This window comes from Notamacropus eugenii, chromosome 1, assembly GCF_028372415.1.
Source record: "Notamacropus eugenii isolate mMacEug1 chromosome 1, mMacEug1.pri_v2, whole genome shotgun sequence".
NCBI classification, from domain to species: domain Eukaryota; kingdom Metazoa; phylum Chordata; class Mammalia; order Diprotodontia; family Macropodidae; genus Notamacropus; species Notamacropus eugenii.
This window is the reverse complement of record NC_092872.1, coordinates 202600658-202625225: the sequence shown is the minus strand read 5'-3', so window position 1 is coordinate 202625225 and position 24568 is coordinate 202600658. Positions and strand designations below refer to the sequence as shown.

General features: G+C 36.9%; 1 protein-coding gene across 8 annotated transcripts in view; it reads right to left on the bottom strand.

Moving 5' to 3' along the window:
* TACC2 (transforming acidic coiled-coil containing protein 2) overlaps positions 1 to 24568 on the bottom strand; it is a 298693-nt gene that overhangs the window by 273373 nt on the left and 752 nt on the right. The window contains exon 1 of one of the 8 annotated variants that reach the window (XM_072624417.1): positions 241 to 880. The exons of the other annotated variants lie outside the window; for them this stretch is intronic. The gene's annotated coding sequence lies outside the window, so the exon portion shown is untranslated. Of the gene's footprint in view, positions 1 to 240; positions 881 to 24568 lie in introns of those variants that run through there. 8 annotated transcript variants of the gene reach the window in all.

The window sequence follows — 24568 nt, the reverse complement described above, 5'->3', positions numbered from 1 at the left end:
AATAAACCAAATAAAACTAAGCATTTGGGTTATAAACAAATACGTCTAAAATACTTCAAAGCAGTTAGACAAATATATATAAAAAAAACTACCCCTGGTTGGATGTGCATTTCAAAAAAGCATATATGACAGGCTTGACTTGAGTGCTTTCCTAATAAAATGTGAAATTATAGCTCCCCTCCCCCCCTTATTTTCCAGTAAGAATTTTTGCCAAAGAATATAACTTTGTTTGGTACTTACATGAAAAAAAAATGAGCTGGGAGCTCGGCTCCCTTTAGCTCCACCAAACCCGAATATTTTACTTTCAGCTGGATGTGATTTCTCATAGTACCTTCTACTCCTCCATTCAGAATCACATGAGATTTAAACTGAGCCACCTTAACTAGTCTAACAAACAGCTCTGTCTCCACCCTCAGACAGCCCTGGATGACGGAAACCAGCTCTACTTCATACCTCCTTAGACAGGGCATGGCTTAAGTGAGGCTTCCTGCAAGTTTCTGTCTAATTCGGAGCTGGCATTTTAGAAAACTAAGAGCTGAACACATTAACCCTAATAGCTAGTCCATTGCCTTCACCACCGAGGCCTTTTCCAATTATTCCATCAGCAGAATTCCTTTTAGAAAGGGCTTATCCAAATTAAAACTATGTCAGTGATTTACAACAGTGGTGTTGAATGTGAGAGCATGAAAACACTGGAATACTATACGCTTACTCGCCCATTGTACATTAAAGCAGGAAACTGGAGTTTTCCTGTCTGGGGGAAAAGGAATAAAATGTACTGTTTATACAGGGGAATTATTTTGCAGTAAATAATGCTGAAAAACAATAAACACTTTTTGAAAGATGGTCATACAAACAGTCTGGTACTTGTTTATACTTAGTATATGACTTTGATTTTGACAAGTATGTGCACAAATATTCCATGTTCACAGAGATCCTTGATGGTTGGGACCAACCCATGTGTGAGAAGAGATTGCTGATTATGAGGTAAGTTTGGAGAGTTGCCAAAGGAATGACTTGCCCAGCATTCTTTCCCCCCAAGGCCTGGCATGGTACCTGGAATAATCACCACTATGTCCTTGTTAAGGAGTTTTATGTCTCTAGGAGGTCGCTGTTGAGATGCAAATTTGGATTGAATGTTGGAGCTAGAGGAGGAGTATGCTGTAGTGGAAAGAACCCTGAACCAAGGGTAAGGAAACTTAGGCTGTAGTTCTGGGTCTACCACTAAAAGCTTTTGAGAAATTGGGTAAATAATTTCCTGGCTTTGGGCCTCCATTTCCTCATCTGTTATGTGAAGGAATTAGACAAATTGATCTCTGAGATGCCTTCCAATCAATCAATAAGCATTTATTAAGAATCTATACATGTCAGGGGACACATTGGCACTTAAGACCCAATGACAAAAATAAAGTAGTTCTGTTCTGAAGGAACTTATATTCTATCATTCTATTGGGAAGATGTCCTTACTTAAGGATTTACAAAATAAAGTAAATACAAGGTCATTTCTTTGCACTTCCCTTATAAGCTATGGATGCTTCATTGCTGGTTTTGTGCTGCTTTACAATCTTTGAATAGTTCACTTATGGAAAGTTTCATAAACTTTACAAATTGTGAATGCTTGAATGCAAAGTCTGAAAGGGGCCAAATCTTAACATTTTATTATCTCCGTTAAATGGGACATTTAGTGGATCAAGTGTCCCTGGTCAATTCCCCCATCTTCTCCCTCCCCCATTAAATATCTGTCATTCCCCAAAATCAACTGGGGTACTTTTTAAAAAATTATTTTAAAATTTTGAGTTCCAAATTCTACCTCTTCTTCCAACTCCCTCCCTGAGATGGCAAGCAATCAGATCTAGATTACACATGTGTAATTATGTAAAACATTTCCATATTAGTCATTTTGTACAGGACTCAAATAAAAGAAAAAAAAGGAAAGAAAAAGTGAAAAACAGCATACTATAGTCTGTATCCATCAATATCAGTTCCTTCTCTGAAAGCAGATAGTATGCTTTATCCTTTGGGATTGTCTTGGATCATTGTGTTACTGAGAATAGCTAAGTAGTTCACAGTTCTTCATTGAATGATATCACTCTATCTGCATACACTGTTCTCCTCACTTCTGCTCACTTCACTGTGCATCAGTTCATGTAAGTCTTTCCACATTTTTCTGAAATCAACCTGCTTATTATTTCTTATAGCACAATAATATTCTCTTACCACCGTTTGTTTAGCCATTCTCCAATTGAGGAGCATCCCTTTGATTTCCAAGTCTTGGCCAGCACAAAAAGAGCTGCTATAAATATTTTTGTACAAATAGGTCCTTTTCCATATAGACCTAGCAGTGGTATTGCTGGATCAAAGGGTATGCACAGTTTTATAGTCCTATGGACATAGTTCCAAATTGCTCTCCAGAATGATTAGATCAGTTCACAACTCCACCAACAGAGCATTAGTGTAACTGGAGTATTTTTGAAAGATTTGTATATAATCCCAATTCTAGGCAGGTCTCTGGTGATATTGGGGAGGCTCAAACATTATCCTTCAACGTTCCTCCTCAATGTTTTATACACTGAGGGAGGAGACATGCCCAGGAAGCCAGGATGCTCTCAAGTATAGAACTGGCCTGTGCTCTAACCTAGGATGTTCAAAGGGGATGAAGGCCCTCAGCACTTTAATTAATAAAGTTCAGGGTCACCTGAAGCCTTTAACTTTAACCAAGGATATTTTAGTATGGCCTGAAAGGCTGCCCCACAGATTCAAGAGCGTGTGGAAACAGGGACATGGGAAATTGGGGATGTGACCAAATACGGCTTGTTTACTCCTTACAAGAGAGTGCAAGAGAGCAGAGCCTGGCCCTTTGGGGACATAAAGTACCAAACCAGAAATAGCCTGGAGATATGTGTAAATGGAAGAAAATACCCAACACTGTGAAGAAATACTTTATGTTAAAAGACAACAGAGGTAAACTCATAAGAAGACAGTACCTTACCAACAATACAAGCAGAGCCGCAGAGAGAAAAATGATTTGGCCTAAAGACTTCAAGAGTATCTTGAAGAGTTGGAGAAAGTGATTTAAAAATTGTAAGAGCAAAATAAAAGCAATGTAGAAAAATTTAGAAGAATAAATAGCTTAGAACTGAAAATGGAAAACCTCACACAGGTGGTAGACTTCCTAAAAAAGCAGAATAGAGTAAACATATCTTAAGGATTCTAGGAGACAACAAGAAATATTAGAATAAAGTCAAAACACTGAAAAATAGCAGACTATATGAGACATCTACTCTCAGAAACAACTGACTCTGAAAAAGTTCAAGTAGAGATAATTTAAGAATCAATTAACTCTTTGAAAGTCATGACCAAAAGGATATGGACAAGCAGTTTTCAGAGGAAAAAATTAAAGATATCTATAGTCATATCAAAAAAGTGCTCTAAATCACTATTGATTAGAGAGATGCAAATCAAAACAACTCTGAGTTATTACATCACACCTATCAGATTGGCTGACATGATAAAACAGGAAAATGATAAATGTTGGAAAAGATGTGGGAAAATTGGAATACTAATGCATTGTTGGTAGAATTATGAGCTGATCCAACCATTCTGGAGAGCAGTTTGGAACTATGCCCAAAGGGCTATAACAATGTGCATACCTTATGACCCAGCAATACTACCTCTAGGGCTGTATCCCAAAGAGAGCATAAAAATGGGAAAAGGACCCACATGTACAAAAATACTTATAACAGCTCTTTTTGAGGTGGCCAAGAACTGGAAATCAAAGGGATGTCCGTCAATTGGGGAATGGCTCAGCAAGTTGCAGTATATAAATGTAATGGAATATTATTGTGCTATAAGAAATGATGAACAGTCAGACTTCAGAAAAAACCTGGAAAGACTTATGTGAACTGATTCTGAGTGAAGCAAGCAGAACCATGAGAGCATTGTACACAGTAACAGTCACAGTATATGAGGATTGATTTTGATGGCCTTGGCCCTTCTCAGCAATGCAAGGAACTAAAATATCTCCAAAGGACTCAATGCAAAATTCCATCCACATTCAGAGAAAGAATGATGGAACTGAAACACAGAATGGCTATTTTATCTTTTGTTATATTTTGTTTTGTTTGTCTCATGGTTTCTCCTATTCACTATGATTCTTCCATGCAATATGACGAAAGTGAAAATGTGTTTAATAAGAATGTATGTGTAGAGCCCATAGAAGATTGCATGCCATCTTGGGCAGGGAGAGGGAAAAGAGGGGGGGAAAATTTAAAACTTATGAAAGTGAATATTGAAAACTGAAAACAAATAAATGAATAAATTTTTTGGGGGGGAAAGAAAAAAATGAACAAATGAAGAACCTAGATTCCATATTTCAAGAAATTATAAAAGAAATACTGCCTAAATCTATTAGAACAATAGGGCAAGTAAAAATAAAAAGACTCTACTAATCAACTCCTGAAAGAAATCCAAATTAAAAACACTCAGGAATATCCTAGGCAAAATTCTAAGCTTCCAGGTCAAAGAAAAAAAAGTCCTATTAAGTAGCTAGAAGAAAATGTTTGAGGGAGCAAGGAATTACAATTAGGAATGCACAAGGCCGTGCTGCAGCTATTCACTGACTCTCCTATTGACTCTCTGTCCTTTCTCCACCTCACTATAGCAGATTTCTTACCCTGGGTATTCATTATGCCCTTAATGGACCCTCTTCTCTAGTTGGTCATTTCTTCCTATAATCTCCGTTTTGAAGAAAATGTCCAAGCCTATTACATCTTTATTCCTCTTTGGGCTCTACTCCTGAAAATTCAGACTTTTTCTACCATGTTCTCTTAACAATATCTTTTGCTCCCACCTCCACCCCTGCCTTTTACAGCTTTCTTCTACTTGCCTTCCTCTATTAGAACTGAAGTTCTCTGAGGGCAGGAGCCATCTTTCTGCTTCTATTTGTATTTGGGGGGCAGCTAGGAGGTATAGTGGATAGACCACCAGTGCAGGAGTAAGTGAGTTCAAATCTCACCTCAGACATGACACTCACTAGCTATGTGACCTTGGGCAAGTCACTTAACTCCAATTGCCTCATCCTGGGTCATCTCCAGTCATCCTGAGGAATATCTGGTCACTGGATTCAGTTGACTCTGGAGGAGAAGTGAGACTGGTGACCTGCACAGCCCTCCCTCACTCAAAACAAAGTCAAGTGCAAGTCATGTCATTATTTCTCTTATGGCATGGTTTTCTTCGGCAATGTAGGACAAATACATTTGTATTCTCAAAGGTTAGCACAGTGCCTGGCACATAGTAAGTGCTTAATAAGTGTTTGTTTACTTTCCTACTCTGGCAAAGAATTGTCAAATCAAGTCTTAGATGGCACTATTCCAAAAGACTAACTAGAAATATAAGCTATAAAAAAAGAAGTTGAGGAAATAAGCACAGACAAATAAGCAAAATGATCACTTTTTTCACAGAAGACATGGTGATTTACTTAGTCCTAGAGGTTCTACTGAAAAATGAATAGAGGCAATAAATGATAAAATTGCAGATATAAAATAAAAATACACATGCATGCATGTACCTCTCTCTCTCTCTCTATCTATATATGTCATCAACCTCTCTGAATTACTTTACCAATGAAATCTAGCAAAAAGAGAAAAAATCCATTCAAATTATTATCATTAATTTTTGGGAGTTCATCTCCTAAGACACTCATAGGAACTAAATGAATACAACTATAAAATATTCTTTACAAAAATAAAGAAAAAATTTATAGTTGAAGAAGCACATGCTCATGATTGGCTACACTAATGTAATAAAGTGATATAATATCTACACAAATTTGTAAAATCAATATCATATGAATCAAACTACCAAAGAACAATTTTATAAAAGGAGAAAAAATATGACAATATTCATCTGGAGGAAGAAAGGTCAAGACTCTCAAAGCGAATAATGAAAAAAAAGTGGCAAGGAAGGTGGCCTAGCAATACCAGATTTCAAACTGTACTATAAAGTGGTAATCATAAAAGCAATTTTTATTGCTGTTCAGTTGTTTCAACCATGTATGACTCTTTGTGACCCCTTTTGGGGTTTTCTTGGCAAAGATACTGAAATGGTTTGCCATTTCCTTCTCCAGATCATTTTATAGATGAGGAACCTGGAGCAAACAGGATAAAGTGACTTGCCCAAGGTCACACAGCCAGTAAGTGTCTAGAGTCTGGATTTGAACTCATGAAAATGAGTCCTCCTGACTTCAGGCCTGGCACTGTATGCACTGGGCCACCTAGCTGCCTGTTCAAAACAATTTGGTAGAGTTTAAAAAATAGAACATTTACTCAATGGGACAGATTTGATACATAGATGTAAGTGAACATAGTAGGATAGTGGTCAATGAACACAAGAAACCCAACTGCTGGTAAGAACTCACTATTCAACAAAAACTCCTGGAAAGACTAGAAATGAGTCTGTCAGAAATTAGGTTTAAGCCAACATCCCAGTCAATATGGGACCTACATGTAAAAAAACCTCATAGCTAAAGAAAGTAGAGAATTGAAGTAGATATATTTCACAACTGTGAGTAGAGAAAGAGTTCACAAAACAAGGGAGGATTACAGAAGAGAAAATGGACAGTTTTGATTATATAGCATTGAAAAGTACAATTTATCAATGCAAAGACCAAACCGTTAATAAGAATGCAAGTTGAGAGATTATGTCCAGAGAAGGTGATCGTTGTTGCTGTGTTTGTCCTTCTGTCCAACCATATATACAAAACAGACATAAAGTTTTTGATGAAGGAAGGTACTAACATCAGGATATGAAGGATGGTTTCATGTGGAAGGTAATACTTGAACTAAAATCTGAAGGAAAGTAGAGATTGCAAAAGACAAAGATTAGGAGAGAGGGTCTTCCAGACATCAGATAGCCAGGACAAAGGCATGGAAATGGGATATGGAGTATATTATGAGCACATGCATGTGTAATAGCAAGTAGGCCAATAATATGGCAAAACCATGCAGTGCATGACGAAAAATGATGCTTAAGAAGGCCAGAAAAGTAGGAAGAGACCAAGTTGTGAAGAACTTTAAGGGCCAAAAGATGAATTTTTATACTCGATCCTAGAGATAATAGGGAGCTATTTGAAGTTCATTGAGTAGATGAATGATCTGGTCAGAACTATTAGAAAAATCAGTTTGGCAGTTGTGTGCCAAGTGACCTGGTGAGAGGAGAGATTTGAGGGAGGAGGCCACATATTATGGCATACTAAATAATTCCTTGAAGGCAATAATTTTGATATCAATAGTTTCAAGTGAATTTTTTGTAAAGCACTTGACAAACCTTGAAATACTAAATAAGTGCTAGCTACTACTAATAATAGTATATGACAATGGCTATACATGTCCTTTTTAAAATAATTTTTAATTTTTGCTCTTCTCAACTTTACAAATATCAACAAAAATGACAACTTACATATACAAAGAAAAGAGGATTATTTACAGTGTCATGAGTCTCTATTATTTATTACTTGCTCTTTTTTTCTAAAGAATATAATAAATTCGACATTTCTGGGCTGTCTTATCTATCTCTTTCTGAACTTTCTTCACTGACTCTCTTTTTTCTTTTTTATATTACTACCAGTCAACCCTTTCTTCCTCAAAAGATTTCCAAAGTAAAAAAAAAAATCAAACTTCATTTAGGTAAGTAAAAATAGTCATGCAAAATACATACACACATTAGTCAACTTCTATTTTATTGTGCTTTTCGGTTTTTCAGGAATGCAGCAGTCATCATTGGTTTTTGGCGTCATGTCCATTACAATGATTAGAGTTCTTAAGTCTTTCAAAATCATTTTCTTTTGCAGTGCTGTAGTCATTGTATAAATTGTTCTCTAGCTCTATTTACTTCATCCTGAATTAGCCCATATAAGTTTTCCCAGGTTTCTTCAAATTCATTCCTTTCATTGTTTCTTATGATACAATAATATGCATTGTGTTCATATACCACAATTTCTTTAACCATTCCCAATTGATGATGGGTACTCCCTTTGTCTCCAGTTCTTTGATACAAAAAAAAAAAAAAAAAAGAGCCAGTATCGGTCCTTTCCTTCTTTATTTGATGATTAAACCAAATAATGATATCACTTAGTCAAGAAGCATGACTAAACTCAAAGTTTAGTGATTTTCTGGGTGTAGCTCCCCATTGTTTTCCAAATGATTGGCTCAATTCATAGACCCACTAACAGTTCATTAATGAGCCTGTTTCCTTGGAGCCCCTCCAACATTTGTCATTTTCCTTTTTTTTCTTTTTTGCCAACGATATGGGTTTAATATGGAACCTCTGAATTGTTTTAATGTGCATTTCTCTTACTGTTAGGGATTTCCCATGGTTGTTGATAGCTTTCTTCTTTTAAGACTTGCCTTTTCATATCTTTGGTCCATTTATTTGTTGGGGAATGACTCTTGTTCTTATATACTTAAATCAGTTTTCTGTCTATCTTGGATAGGAAAACTTTATGAGAGAAAGTTGCTGCAAAGATTTTTTCTTAGCTAACTCTTACCCTTGTAGTTTTTTGTGCAATGACAATGTTTGTACAGAAACTTTTCAATGTTATGTAACCAAAATTTGCTGTTTAGTCAAGAAATCTTACCTTATCTAAAACTGTGAAAGCTATTTCCTTTTATGTTTCTCCAATTTGTTTATGATAAGATTTTTTCTATCTAGGTCCTGTAACCACTTATGGCTTATGTTAACATATGGTACTATATTTTCATGTGAATCTAATTTCAGCCAGACTACTTTCAAATTTTCCCAGTAGTTTTTGTCAAATAGCAACGCCTTCCCCTGTAGCTAAGATCCTTAGGTTTATTAAATACTGCTCAGTTGCTCTGTCTCCCTGGGCTTACCTGGGCTGGAAAAATGGCCCATTATGACTTTTTGGGTGGGGGGATTTCCCCATTAGGATTCAGTCTGACACATTTTCTAGATATGTTTGAAGTAGTTCGAAGAGAAGCGAAACTGTACTGCCTCCTTGTTGCACCTAAGTCTTGGCTCCTGGGTTTCTTACATTAAGATGTTACCCAGAAATCTACCTAAGTCTGTTTGTTAGTTCCTCCAGAACTTTCCCTCCCATCCCTTCCCACCCCCCACATATAGTCCATCCTTAGACCAGTATGGTATAGTGGAAAGACTGCTTAACCTAAAGACATAGAACATGAGTTCAAATTCTACTTCTACCACTGACTGCCTGTGTGACCTTGAACAGACCTCAGATTCTGTATTTGTTGTTGTTTGTTCTTTCACCATGACTTGCAAATGAATTGGATTTAATTGAGGGAGGGCTGTGCAAAGTCATATTTTGAATGCCTGCTACGTATATGCCAGGGACAACTGTTTAAGGGGTCTTCTTCTGTATTTGTAAAAATGAAAGCACTGGGTTAGGTCCCTTTAAGTTCTGATGAGCTTTGAGGCTATGACTTTGCATGACAAGTTTGCTATAAAACTTGCCATCTTCTTTTTGTATTTTGTTAACACTTAACAATGGCAGAGAAAGGAGATGAGTTCAGGTGAGGTGATATTCACAGATCCTGAATTACGTTGATTAGGGTACTGATCTTGGCCTCTGGGGGGCAGCAAGGTGGCACAATGGGCTTGGAATCAGGAAGACTATCTTCCCGAGTTCAAATCTGAGCTCAGATACTTAATAGCTGTATGACCCTGGGCATGTCACTTAACCCTGTTTGCCTCAGTTTCCTCATCTGTAAAATGAGCTGGAAAAGGAAATGACAAATCACTGAAGTATCTTTGCAAAAACAACCCAAATGAGGCCACAAAGGTTCTGACATGATTGAAATGACTCTATAACTCTGCCTTTTCACAGGTCTTTCCCCATAGCTGGAATATTTTTCCTCTTTATCTACACCTCCTAGTTCTTCTCCAAGTTTAGTTGAAGTGCCATCTACTACAAGTTATCCCAGTTGTTATTCCCCCTACTCAAATTACTGTGTATTTGCTTGGAAGTATTTTGTGTGTATGTGTGTGTATATGTGTGTGTGTGTGTGTGTGTGTGTGTGTGTGTATGTTGTAGTCCTTTCCCTGTAGAATATAAGCTCCAGAAGGGCAGGAAATCGTTGAGTTTTTACTTTACATCCCCAGAAAATTTACAAGCATGCCAGTGACAGCTTGATTGCTTTAATTCATGTGACTCATTAAAATGTTGGACAGCACAGGACTTGGATAGATCTTTTGGATACTCTACAAGAGACCACCTTCCAAACTGATATAGGCCCATTAATGCCCACTCTTTGGGTCCAGTCATTCAATCCATCACAAATCCTACTATCTGTATATAATAGGCATGGAGATGGAGAGGAGATTTTGAAGAATGAAGGAGGAAAGGCGGGAATATGGGGAATGATGGCTAAAGACACTGTTGAGAAGAGGAAGTGTGCCAGGGAAATGTATTTGTTTTTATTACGTATCTAGCCCACATTTCTCCTCATCCAGAAACTCAGCATGAGAGACTTTATGAAATGTTTTAGTGAAATTAAAGTATACTATGTCTACAGGATTCCTCTGGTCTACCAATCTGATTACCCCGTTAAAAAGGAGGAAATGAGGTGAGTCTAGAATAAACCGTTCTTGATGAAGCCATACTAGCTTTTTGTGATTGCCACTGCCCTAAGAACTCACAAATTTTCGTATGTTTATCAGAATCTACATGTTGTCCCCCAATAGGATGGGAATTCCTTCAGGGTAAAGTCTGTTTCATTTCTATTTCTGCATCCCCTGCACCTAGTACAGTGTGCTTTGAACATAGCAGATTTTTAATACATGTATTTTTTAAAAAAGTTAAATTGAGGCTATATGATGCATATTATATATTGTAGATTATAATTATACACATGTATATATAACTACATGCATACATTGCATGTATATGTATGTATACATACATACAAATATATGTTACATATGTATATGTATGTGTGTACATGTGCATATGTATATATGAAATCTGTAGTGCATGCAGTCATTTAGTCTAGTATGGAAACCAAAACTCATATACTGATTTGAACTAAAGGATCTCCTTTTTTTTTTAAGAACAAATCCTTGATGAAACTTTCAAACTTCATCTTTATGTTACTCAGAGTTTCCATGCAGGCCAGAAATTAGAAAGAACCAAATTCTTTATGAAAACAAGCTGTTGTAACCCACAAAAATCCAGACATTGGTGTTCAACCCAAAAGTTGAGCTATGCTGTCATTTTGGAAAATCAAGAACAAGAGAAACATAATGGGGATGGAGATGAGGAGGGGATTTTGGAGGATGAAGAAGGGAGAGAATGTAGAGGGATGGGGAGACTGTTGAGAAGGGGAAGGAGATTTTATCACTTTATCCATCCTGACCAGAATGTTAGGTATAGGAGGGAAGAAATCTGTGACAAATCGAGTCAAAGTGAGAGACATGGACACTTACACATGGTACAGCTGAACTTACCCCAAAATGTTCACCTTGTACTTGACACATGGCAAGTGAGAGGGTCTGTGGCCTTAGAAAGAATTCAGACCAGTATCATTGAGGGAAAAAATTGTGAATGACCTATAAGTCACTTTTTTAGACTTTGTAAAAGATTCCTTTAAAGCTTATCCTTTTAAAAAAATGCCTTAGCATTTTCTCAATAATCTTTGAGCCAATATATGCCTTTCTTCATCATTTGCTTCTTGGAGAGCAAGAATCACATTATTAGTCATATTTATTAGGTTTTTAAGATTATCTTTCTTAAGTGAATTTTTCAGAAGATGCTGGGTTTCCAGTGTATTTGAGGCACATCAAGAACATAAATGCTTTTACCTCATTTGTTTAATGACATCTTACATTAATGTGGTGATTTCCAGTTGTCAAAGTTAACATCTATAACCTTAATAAGAACTTCCATTATATCACCATATACAAGATTAACATATTAAGGTTTTCAAAACACTTTACATTTATGATCTCATTTGAGCCTCCTATGAGCTTTGGGAGGTAGATACCACAGGTATTACTTTCTCCAAAATACAAATGAGGAAACTGAGGTTCAGTTTATTAAGTGATTTGACCAAGTTTACAAATCCTGAATATGGAAAAGTCAGTACTTGAAACCATGTTTTCTGATTAATAGCATAGAGTTCTTCTTACTATTCCATATTGCTTCCTCATTAAGGATTTATAGCTGTTTTAAGTCTGCTATAAAGAGCAAGAGTGATCCATCTGACCATCTGGCATTAATGGGTGACAACACATTTTATTGACTGCATTACCTAATTCGTATATCATGCACAATGTTATTGTTTGTCTTTCATTTTTGAAAAGAAGCTATGATATCATGAGTGTAATATCTTGACCTGCTTGTGAATTGGATTTGAAGGAGGCAGAGCTGTCTTCAGCCTTGCTCTCGCTTCTAGAGTCATTGGGATCCAGTGGCAAGAAAAGATCAAGATGACTGGGTGACCTTGGCCTTTCTAAATTAAGGTCTTTCCTAGGTCTGTTTGTCTAAGGCCATGCCCTTTCAATGACTAAGGGTTAGGTAAGAACTGACACAAAAGATGGCCCATAGATGAAGGTATGTGGATCACGTACGGTAGGTGATTAATGATTGTCTAATTGGAGTGCCCTCCTGAGGCTGCTTGTTTTAATAGCAGTTGATCATTCAAAGGCTATAATATTACTTTTGATCACAGCATCGATTCATAGACTCCTATTTCTAGGAGGTAGAAGGGAAGACCTAGAGGTCATTTAGTTCAACCTTCTTTTAAAGATGAGGAAACTGAGACCCAAGAAGGTAAAATGACTTTCCTGAGATCACACAAGGTGGTAACGGGAATCAGAGGTGGGATTTGAACCTAAGTCCTGTACCTGAAGATCTAAGGTACCACACTGACGTAGGGGACTATGCATTGCTCACCCATGATAACAAACCTGAACATAGTTTTGTCACTAATTCCACATTCTGTTGTTGCTTTGGTTTTACTCATTTCATTCTTTGTAAAATACTAATTGTATTGTTAAATATTTAAAATCCACTGCCTTCATACTTTCCACACATAATTCTCTAAACAAGTTCTTTAAATCCTGACTGGCTACAGCTATTTGCCGTAGGTAGATTCTAATTCACTGTTTTGGAAACAAGTTTGTTCCCCACCTTGTCAGTTCTGCCCCTAATATCTGACCATGAAACTTCATGTTTGGAACTTTGATGTACACTTTAACCCTGACTGGTTCTTCCTGATTCTGGCTTTCGAACCTTTGGTAGAATATTCTTTCCTGGCTTAATATGGGACTCGCTATTTAGTAGTATATATAAAATATTGTAAAACAAAAACATTTAAAACAAGTTATTATTATAAGAAAAGGGGGATTTCACAATGATACTCCAATCAAGAGCCAGCCTTGAACTCAGGAAGACTTGGACTCAAATCCTGCCTTGGTATGATTTTAAAATATTCAGGGATACGTTGATAGGGACTGCTACCAATCATACTTATCAACACACAAAGATATTTTAATAACCATTTTATTTATGCTCAGCATAGTTCCATGGTACATGAAAGCCAATGGACCATGAGTAGCATATCCAAAAGTTTTATGTAAGACATGGCAGGATGGACACAATTGGAATTTTACAGAGAGCAAAGGGGAACATTAAGATTTACATATCACAGAATTGAGAGCAGAAGACGAATATCTATATCAGGTAATGTAATGATCAAATCTGCAAATATTGGTGAACTTTAACTGGAATTTGTAGACAGAGAAGAAACTACCCAGATCACTAGGTCATCCCCACTGTTGTTTCTGACTCTTGTCTGTCTTGCAAAATCTCAAAAGACCCAGGCATTGGAGTTTGCACCAGGGTTTGCCATCTGCTAAAAATGAGGTAGGACCAATGACCTTCTTGACCCAACGTACCCTCGTGGTAGCTATTTGGTGTTCTGCTCTGCCTGCATCTCTTGGCATAATAGAAGGAGCTCTGGATTTAGAGTCAGAAGAACTGTGTTCAAATTCTAGGTCTGATACTACCTGTGTGATCTTGGGCAAGTCATTTCCCCTCATAAGGCCTCAGTATTCTCATCTGTGAAACAAGGGGCGTGAGCTAATTAATCTCCAGGATCCTTTTCTGCTCTGAAATGAAGATCCTATTATGTTTACGTGCAGCCTTGTAAATCAGGCTAGATTTGGTGATAGAAGACCTTTCTTTGTTCAAGTCCTGATTCGGCCACTTAGTAATTTGGTTTAAAAAACAAAACAAAACATTTTGCTTTTTCAAAATGATCATTACATTATTAACATTATTTTTAAAAGTTGTAGCAATGCTTTTAAGAAACAAAATTCTTGTCATTTCCAATATGTCAGTAGATTACTTTTGTAATAAAGCAGAATTAAGCAAAATAAACCAACACATTGATCATGTCTGATGGAATTCTTTTTATTATTACTAAATGGGGATGGAGATATCTGCCACTAGCCTAGGATGGAGTCATTTTCATTCCTGATGAAGCAGTGGTTTAGAGACATAAGCTGCCATTTTAGAGGTGTCTGGAAGTCACAATGTGGAAACTCTCTCTGCCAGTGCAGATTATCAACTATTTTGAAGTTTATAAGAGAGTCATTGTTGCTATTGAGCCATTGCAAGATAAAGTGACTTGTTCAGGGTCACACAGTCAGTATATTTCTATCATAAAAGAATTTTAGTATGGCTTCCATTTTATCTGACACAGCAAGTCATATAATTAACCAAAATTTTTTGAATTTATCTGAGACCTCAAAAGACAGGAAAGGCAAAAACTCAGTTTCTGCCTTCAAGGTGTTTACATTTTAATGGAGGAGACAAAAAGTGCAGGAATACTTCAAAGAAGACATCCTACCTAGGTGGGGATAGAGGGGTTTGGTGTACCAGAGAATAGCCCAGCAGGGAGGGAGGATAATCTGCCTTGCTAAATATTCTTGGTGTTTGCTATTGTGTAGAATCATGGAAAGTTTAGAGCAGAGGTTCACAAACTTATTTGGCCTACCACCCTCTTTTTAAAAAAAAAAATTACTTGGCACTTCCCTGGAAATCTTTAACCTTTTAATGCTTTTTTAAAAAAATTTGTATCATTAAAAAAATGATATCATCAAATGAATCATAAAAAAACTATAAATTTTTTCAATGGTGCATCTTAAGTTTAATAATTGATTGTAAATTTGGTTTTTTTCTTGCATTGAAATTTTGATGATGCAATACTGTGTCATGTAACCATGTAGTGTGATCTTGTGAGCAGGTCACTGCCTGCACGTATTCCTGCTGATATATACTGGACTTCCTAACAATGCACCACAGGCTCACCTGTCAACACTTTCTTGTTAAGACCTGTCTGCGGATTTGACCACTGATTGATTATAGCTTGCATTTTGTATGTTTATTTGGAAAATAATGTAATCACTACAACTTTAACTGTTACACAGCAGATGAAAGATGTACAAACAGTTTTTCAAAATTTTCTTCTCTTCTCTTCTTTCCTTATGCCTTCACCATTGCCTTATTTTTATTCAAAAATCCTGAACGGCACCAGAGGTTACTACCGCCCTGCCCTGGATCATTCCAGTGCTCCCCAGAGGGTGGTATTGCCCACCTTGGGAAACTCTGGAGGAGTTACCTTGAAGATCATCAAGATTAATTTCTGCTTTTTATATGTATATCTGTATTAGACGTAGTCTTTATCCCAACTCCCACTCACATTGATATATCAGGCTCCCTAACCTAGAACAAAGCTAGCTTTTCCAGGAGTAGTTCTGAGGGGCTTGAGAACACTTTCTAATGTTATCAGCTTGAGCTCCCATTCTGATGTGTTCTTCCCAATGTCAATCACCACTTACAGGTATGTCATTGATTGTTTCCATTGGTTATCATCATTTAATCAATTAATCATTTAATAATTTAATCAATAAATAGCAGTTAGCTTTAATAAAGGGACATTTGCTGAGAAGATATAGTAAGAACAGAAGTTATAAAACATTCCTCTCCCCTAATACCAAGGCTCATTCCCTTCGCTGTGCCCCCTCAGCTCCTAGAGAGAGTGGGCTCAAAATAAAAGTAGTTGCTACAAAGCACCAAGTTAAGTTCTGAATACAATATAGTCGCTGAGTGAGTCACTTCTTTACTGCAGAGTCCAGCATCTGATAATCCGCTACTACATTGGGTCAAACAGATCATTGGTGCTACCTCAGTTTTAGCAGCTGGCAAACTCTGGTGTGAACTCCAATCCCTGAGTCTTTTGAGATTTCACAAGACAGACAGGAGGCAGAAACAATAGAAATCCAAGGGATCTTCAGGAATAAAACAATGCACATGCTCATGAAGCTTGGACTGTCATTGGTCAGTCTCCTATTACATGAAGATGAGGAAACTGAGTTAAGCCTCAGAAAACAGTGACGTCTGAAATAGCATAGACAATGAGTAATCAGAACCCAAATCTGAACTGAGTTCCAATGTTTCTTCCACTCCAGCATACTAGATGCCTTGGAAGCCACAGGTTTGTTGCTTTTTTCCACATAGCAGACTGGAGGTCTCTTCTTTTTTAATAATCTCTAGACAGTTCGATGATCATCATCCCCCAATCAGAGATGTTCCTCCACCACAACTGCCAAGTAGATGAAATTTCTTTGTTACTTCCCCACTTTCCTTTCACCAACTCTCTTTCTTCCCAGAGCTTCACCTCCTTCCCACCCTGTCTCAGCAAGTTGCCTCAGTCCACACCAAGGGTGCTGAATTTGTAGAACATAGACAAGATTGAGTGGCAATGATCAGCAAAGCACTGGTGAAATCCCACTTCCATTGGAGTAGTAGATAACCTTAAGATGCACCCTGAAAATGGCTTCAGAGGCTTCCACTCCTCGACTTCTTTACATTTTAATAGAAGATTCTCAAAGACAGAAAGGCCTTCAGTCTCCTTAGTTATGAATCTCAAATGGTTGAATTTCTGGGACTGGATGGAGAAGCTATTTTGATGGGGGGGAGGGGACAGAGGTGTAGAAAAGGACCTTATCAATGTCCCTGAAATCTGGTAGCCTTGCCACATAGAGAGTTGCCTGCCCCTTTCTATTTGTGAGGGCAGCCCTGGTTCTAGACCAGGGGTGGGGAACCTGTGGCCTCAAGGCCATATGTGGCCCTCTAGGTCCTCAAGTGTGACCCTTTGACTGGATTCAGCTGTACTTGAGAATCACATGTGACCTCGAGGCTGCAGAGCCACATGTGACCTCCAGGCTGCAGGTTCCTCACCTCTGCTCTAGACCAATCTTTTTTAGAAGGATTCCAGGAGCTTTGTATGCTCCAGTGTATATCTATATTCCCCAAGGGGCAGCCTGGAAGTCTTATTTCTGCCCTTTCACCACTACCACCATTAAATCTTTTTAAAAGTTTTATTGCTATACTTTGTTATTACAAACATTTATAGATTATTCACATTTCATGAGAGGTCTCTTGTGACAAAGTAAAACACTTCCGTAAAACTAAGTACAATGACTTTGTTAGAAAGACTTCATCGTTTCACTTCTGAAGCACTCCCTAAGCTCTCTTTTAAAAAAAATTAACAGAAATCTATTTTTTCTTTCTCTTTCTCCATACCACACCGGAAAAAAGAGAAAAGAATTCTCATCACAATATACCAAAAAAAGAAAGAGAAAACAAATATGCCTAGTCAAGCAAAACAAATTTTCTTAGTGGCTACATACAGAAATATACTTTTCATTCTGGATCCTAAGTCCTTCACCTCTATAATGTATAGCATGTTTCATCATTAGTCCTCTAAAATTATGATGAATTCACAAATGAATTATATCAAATATTCAAAGAATAATTAATTCAGATATTATGTTATCTGCAAAAAAAAAAATAGCAAAAGAAGGCATACTCCCAAATTCCTTCTAATGACACAGATATGATGTTGATATACAACCCAAGGGGAATGAAAACAGAAGAAGAAAGCTATAGATCATTCAATATCCCTAAGAAACATAGATATGAAAATTTTAAATAAATCATCAACAGAGAGGCTAAAACAAAATATCACAAGATTATACACTATTACAGGTTGGGTTTATGCCAAGAATATAGGGTTGGTTGAATATTAGGAAAACTATAAATTTAATCAGCCATATTAATAAATTAGATTTAGACCAATACATCATACCTCATATACAGATAGGCTTTGCTGTTTTTTGTTGTTGTTCAGTTGTGTCTGACTCATCGTGATCCCATTGGGAATTTTCTTAGCAAAGATACTGGAGTGGTTTGCCATTTTCCTCCTGCAGCTCATTTTACAGATGAGGAAACTGAGGCAAAAAGGGTTAAGTATTTGCGCAGGGTCACGCAACTGATAAGTGTCTGATAGTGTCTAGTGACTCTATCCATTGTATTACCTAATGGCTCATAAAGGTAATCTACAGGATTATAAATCTTCATTTCTTTGCCAACCGTTAACTGGCTATCTGGCCGTAACAAGAGGCAGCTGGATGGCACAGTGAGTTCAAATCCTGCCTCAGATATTCAACTCACTAGTTGTATGACACTAAGCAAATCATTTAACCTTTGTTTGTCTCAGTTTCTTCAACTGTAAAATAAAGAAAATAATAACACCTACCTTCCAGAGTTATTGTGAGGATCAAATGAAATGATAATTGTAAATCACTTAATACGGTGTCTGGCTCACAGTAAGTGTTATATTAATGCTTATTTCCTCATTAATTGAGCACTTATCATATGTACTAGGAACTGGAGATACAAAGATTTTTTTTTTAATGATAATTATAAGATTATAATGGCTATAATGTTTGGAGTGGGGGGAGGTTTGTAGACTACCAGTTGTGTGCAGATAACTATGCTATAAGACAGAGTGCTAAGTGAGCAAAGGTGTATTACAAAAAGTACTAAGGAAAAGGTTACGGAGATTGTTCATCTGTGAAAAATGAGGAAGAAAGGTCTTTAAAAGTAACTTGAAGTCCTGGAGGCAAGGAAAGGGCATTAAAGAGCTGCCAAAGAGTGTACTTCTCATTTGGCAATGGAAACACTAATATCATGAAATGCTCTTCAAAGACTTGGAAAATATGAGCAAGAGATCTTGTGACTGGCCTACAGTCCAAGTGTTAACTGCCTCATCTGGCTGGTATGAAATCTGAGACGTGAAATAACTTTGTTAGGTTCTAACTTGAACTTTATTATCAATTTTAACAAAAGTGTGTTCACAGACATTGTTTACCAAGGGCCTGAAAGTGAGTAGATTGCTACACATTCTAAGAAATCTAGCCACTGATCATTTAGTTGACTGGTTCTTAGGAACTATGAAAGTGAAATATCTGCTCCCCAAATGCATGAAGGTTATAGACTTCATTCTGGGAGCCACCTTTCACAACTTGGAAACAAAGTCAGGAAAATGTCCCTTTGAAATATCATCAGCACAAAATGACGTTGGCCAAGAGATGACATGTTAATGGCTGTTAATAAGAATAGTCTTCTGAAACCCCCTCGAGGAAACACAAATCTAAAGTATAGCTAAAGAAAATAAACCCTTCCCTCCAGCTCTGTACTGTAGCGTGAGGTAATGTTGCTTTTGGGTGACTAACGAGTTGTGATCGCCTCAGTGAAGAACAATATCCAAAACTAAATTTGGAGTCTACCAGAATCTCCTCCAAAAAGCGACTAGAGTGTGAGTAAATGCAAAACAAGTCTCTCTTGTGTCATGGGGCAGGTAATGTTTTCATAACAGATCGGTCTATTTAGAGGCTAGAAAAAGGAAAGCCAAAGATAAAGAATTTGTCAGTGTTTATTCAGTACTCTCAGGGGAAAGGATGCTTAGATTAAAGATGATCTCTGTTGGTTCTTTGGAAAGAAATACAGGCAGAGTGGAGAAGTACCATTTGTCAAGCTATCCAAACTTGGTAAAAATAGTACTTAACGTCCAACTGCTGTGGTTTTGATTCCATGCTCACCAGCAATCTTCTGGCTTTGCCAATTGACCCTATGAGTGGATTCACCTGGAAGGGTTCACCTGATTGGATCATTTGGAAGGAATACTTTATACTAAAGACTGAATATACTGACACCAGTTCTCTTGTCACTGTAAATCAGCAAACTGGCATGTGTTTTCTAAGTTAGACTCCCAGTTTTGTAAGTTTGAGCAAAGTGAATCAGCTTTCCAGAGTTCTCTATCCCTGGATGAAATGATTAAATTCTAAATCTACAAGACTGAGGATCAGACCCACGGACCTCAGCTTTGTTAGTCAACCATTACTTTAATATCTTCTTTTAGCTGCAATAATTCTGACAGCTGCCTTGAAAAAAACTCCCTCCAGTTTTTCTATTCACTTTGCATGATATATTGAAAAAGTAATGAATTTGGAATCAGAAGGACCTGGCTTCTTGCTTGCTGTTTAACTATGGCCAAGTCCTTTTAGGTTCTTGGAACTGCAGTTTCCTCATCTGTAAAATGGTGGTTATTATCTGTAGTAACCATCCCAAAACAGTGCTGTGATGTATAAAACTATATCAAAATGCCTATCATTTTCAGAAGAGAGGAAGTGTGAGAGGGAGAAGAATTTGTAACTCAAAATCTTGTAAAAATGAATGCTAAAAATTTTCTTGACAGGTAACTGAGGAAAAAATTTTAAAACTTTAAAAAAGTGAGGTTCAAATGAGATCATGTATGTAATATGTTATGTAAAACAAATACATTAATATACTTTAATAGATAATATTTTATATATTTCATATTATCTATATAATATAATATGTAAAATATAATATAATCTATTGTGTAGTCAATTAATATTAATATAATATTTAATAATAAAAATATATTAAAATCAGTGTTGGATTTGAAGTCAGAAAAACCTGAGTTTCACTTGAACCTCCAATGAGTAATAGCTCTGCGATCAAAGCCAGATCATTTAACTGAGACCCAGCTGTCCCCTCTCTAAAGGAGTTATAAATAATGGTAACCTACATTACAGAGTTGTTGTGAAGATCAAATGAAATTATCTATGTACAAAGTACATAGTACAAAGCCTGCTCTGCAGACTTTAAAGTGCTAAATAAACGTAAGCCATGACCCTTCGAGTCTATTATTATTATTATTTCAGAGCACCTGCTAGCATAATGATTATACCAGACCTTATCTAAAATATGTATTTCCCCCAACTCCCAGCATTGATGCTCATCCAACACACAGGAGATGCTTAATAAATTTTGTTGAACTGAATAATGAATTTAATCAGAAATGTACACATTAATAAATACTCTTTATGCCTCAGGATTCTTTATCTACATGGATTTGGGGATGCTAGCTACTTCTCCAATGCCACAGAGCAGGGAGACATTCATTGTAAATACTGCCTGATTGCAAACAGATGCTAGCTGTTTGACTATAGAAAGCTATCCCTTTTGCCAGTCCTATTTGATTTACAACACTGGTGTATGACGCTGGAGTAAATCTGGAGTTAAAACTCATGGAAACCAATCCTGGCCCCAGTCCATGTGGACTGCTCACAGATTTTAATCTGACACAATAGGATTTCCCCTTTTTTTAGTTACATACGAAATGCATTAATCACACTGTGTCAATTTTAAGCACCATTATTAATAATATTTAGGAAACTTCAGGGGGTAATCTTGAAAAAAATACTTCTCTTATTCTTGCTATACATGTGTATTTCACAAAGATTAGGGTTAGAAATGTAGACATAAATTTATCCTCACAAATTATGACTTTTAAAATGCTTTTATATTTATTTACAGTTAAGTCATCTTGGCTTCCCACCTCCCACCCCAACAAGATGTTGGCCTGGTCCTACTGATTTTTCAGATGTCTCTTAAATCCATCCTGTCTTTTCTTTCCCATTGATACCACTCTAATTTGATGCCCTCATCATCCCTCACACCTGGATTACTGGAATAGCTTTCTAACTGGTTTCAGCTGCCACCATTCTTTCCTTCCTCTGAATCATTTTCCAGTCTGATACCAGATTAACCATCCTACCTAAACATCATTTTCTCATTTGATTTCCCTTCTGAGAACTCTTGCTATTACTTCTCACTGCCTAGGATAAAATTTAAATGCCTTCACCTGGCATTCAAGGTTCTTCATGTCCATCTTTCCAGGAGTATCTTGACACAAATCCTCTGCTCTCACTAAACATAATCCACCCATTGTCCCCATTGTGCTTTCTTTCCTGTATGCTTTTTTTGCATTACCTCTGTCTGGAATACCTCTTTTCTTTTCAAAATAAGGATCTTCCTTTAAGTCTTAGTTCAACTCACACCCTTCCCCAAAATCCTTTTTCTTTCCTTTCCTCATCCTTTCCTTTCTTGTCATAATCTCTTCCCTTTTCTGAACTGCTATAGCACTTTACGTCTCTCCCACTCTTGTGGCTCTTTTCATTTTCAGTCTAGTATTCTAAATGCATTATCAATTGACATAGCTTAATCCTTTAAGGTATTCTTAAATTCTAGACCTGCTAAAGATCATCATATGAATATTTCCCCTAAAGGCAGGATAAGAAGAATAAATTTATAGAAATAGATGAACATATTTTATATGACTATAAGACAAGGTTTGAAATGGGAGGGTATCATGAATTATTGTTCATACACCTTTAAGGAAAAAGAAAAGGAAAAGGATTTGGGGGAAGGGTGTGAGTTCTAAGGAATTGTTTGAAATGGCACTACACAGAGTCAGTTAGATTAAGTGATCTTTCAAGCCTCTTCTAGGCTTATGATTGAATAGTTTTTGTTAACTTCAGAATATATTCAGTTCAGCAAGCTTACTAAGCAACTACTCTGTGCAAGGCATCATACTAGGTGTCAGGGATTTAAAGACAAAGAAACAGTCCCTGACTTCAAAGGAACTTCTGATCTATTGGGAGGATACAACACATACACTGATAGGTTAGTACAAAATATAGACAAAGTCAATGCAAAGTAATATTTAGGGAGGAGAACATAATGACCTGGGGGATCAGGTAAGGCCTCATATAGAGCAGGAGGTGGCATTTGAGCTGAGATTTGAAAGGAAAGTCCTCTGTACGTGGGGGACACCCAGTGCAAAGTCATTGAGTTGGTAGATGGAATGCCATGGGAAAGGAGCAGCAACTAGGCCATTTGGGCTAAATTTTAGAGGCCAAAAGAGGGAAGTAATGTGAAATCATTTTAGAAAGCATTCAGATTACAAAGGACTTTAAAGGCTAAATAGAGAATTTGTACTTTATCCTGAAGTTTCTTAAGCAGAGCAGTGACACGGTCAGACCTGTGCTTTAGGAATATTCGTTTGGCATCCGTGTAGAAGTTGACTGGAGAGGGGTGAGACCAGCCACATGGAGAAGTGGTGAGAGGCTGAACTGGAATTATGGCTGCGCGACCTGAGAGGAAGGGATGTCCAGGAGATGTCGCAGAAGTGGGCTAGATAAGACTTTGCAGTTGATTAGATGGGGAACTGGGGTAAGGAAGAGAGAGGGGTGAAAGATGACTCAAAGGAAGGATGATAGTGTCCTCAAGTCAAATAAGAAAGCTAGGAGGAAGAATGAGTTTAGGGAGAAATAAAATGAGTTCCCATTTTGGACATAATGAGTTTAAAATGCATACATACAAAACTTTGAGAGATATTCCTTTCCTTTCCTGTAAAGAAAACTAACCAAATTTAACTTTTCACTGCTATCCTGTAATATTCTAAAGATATGGGAAGATCAGAGAATCATAAGATTTACAGCTTTAAGGAACTTTGGGAACCATATTGTCCAACACCTTCATTTTATAGATAAGAACACTGAAACTCAGAAAGGCTAAGAAAATTGTCCCAGATCACAACAGGGAATAAGTAGCAAGCCAGTATTCAGTTTGAGATCCTCCAACTCTGAATCTAGCACTCTTCCCATTTTAACCCAGCTGTCTCCTAAAGTAGGACTTTGGTTTAACATGAAATAAAGCACTTTCCCAATAAAACCTTCAAAAAGTACACAATGAGTTTTTTTCACAGCCACTTTGGGAAATATCTGAAATTATTCTCTTATAGATCTAGAATCATAGGGGTCTTCAAAGCTCCAAGAACTTATCTAATGTCTCCAAACCCAAACACCAAAATTGTAACAAGAAAGTAATCAGTCCTTAAAATTAAATGCTCTAATGAAATACTATGTAGATTGGCCAAGCCTTAGGTTCAGGCTTGGGTCAGTTTTGACCTGTCAGTGTTGCTAATAATTACCACTGAGAAACATTCTAAGAAACACACATTTTCTATGAACATCATGGCAGCTTAAATGAATAATCACAACTTCTAAAATAGTCCTATAGGAACATGGCTGTTAGAAAACATCTTGTCCAAATCTCTCAATTTACAAATGAGGAAATACGCCAGGAAAGTTTATTTTGTTTTGTGAAAATCCAAAGAAGAATGCAATTATAACCCAACGTGATTAAGAGCTTATAAATAACTTATTTTCCATAAACTCTTAAGTTCAAGTACCTTCTTAAATTACATTGCTGCTTAATTACAAATGTGTGATATTCTGTCTCTTGCTGACA